General features: G+C 40.7%; 1 non-coding gene across 1 annotated transcript; it reads right to left on the bottom strand.

Annotated features, from left to right (window-relative positions):
* Window positions 1-240: 240 nt before the first annotated feature.
* Window positions 241-348, bottom strand: LOC112787648 (small nucleolar RNA R71). The gene has a single exon (XR_003195049.1). It is a non-coding gene; the product is annotated as a small nucleolar RNA R71 (small nucleolar RNA).
* Window positions 349-747: the final 399 nt, after the last annotated feature.

Here is a 747-nt window from a genome sequence, read left to right as displayed (position 1 = left end):
CAAGTTTTATGGAGTTTCATCTGAAGATCCTTTTCAGTTCTTGACTAAATTCTTGCAGATCTGTGATACTGTTAAGACCAATGGGGTTGATCCCGAGGTCTACAGGCTTATGCTTTTCCATTTGCTATAAGAGACAGAGCTAGAGTATGGTTGGACTCTCAACCTAAAGATAGCCTGAATTCTTGGGATAAGCTGGTCACGGCTTTCTTAGCAGAGTTCTTTCCTCCTCAAAAGCTTAGTAAGCTTAGAGTGGATGTTCAAACCTTCAGACAGAAAGAAGGTGAATCCCTCTATGAAGCTTGGGAGAGATATAAGCAACTGACCAAAAAGTGTCCTTCTGACATGCTTTCAGAATGGACCATTCTGGATATATTCTATGATGGTCTATCTGAACTATCAAAGATGTCATTAGACCATTCTGCAGGTGGATCCATTCACCTAAAGAAAATGCCTGCAGAAGCTCAAGAATTCATTGACATGGTTGCTAATAACCAGTTCATGTACACTTCTGAGAGGAATCCTGTAAGTAATGGGACGCCTCAAAAGAAGGAAGTTCTTGAAATTGATACTCTGAATGCCATATTGGCTCAGAACAAAATATTGACTCAGCAAGTCAATATGATTTCTCAGAGTCTGAATGGAATGCAAGCTGCATCCAACAGTACTCAAGAGGCATCTTCTGAGGAAGAAGCTTATGATCCTGAGAACCCTGCAATAGTAGAGGTGAATTACATGGGTGAACCCTAT

This window comes from Arachis hypogaea, chromosome 20 (genome assembly GCF_003086295.3).
Source record: "Arachis hypogaea cultivar Tifrunner chromosome 20, arahy.Tifrunner.gnm2.J5K5, whole genome shotgun sequence".
Taxonomy (NCBI): domain Eukaryota; kingdom Viridiplantae; phylum Streptophyta; class Magnoliopsida; order Fabales; family Fabaceae; genus Arachis; species Arachis hypogaea.
The sequence above is the reverse complement of the archived record's forward strand: the minus strand, read 5'-3'. Positions and strand labels throughout refer to the sequence as shown.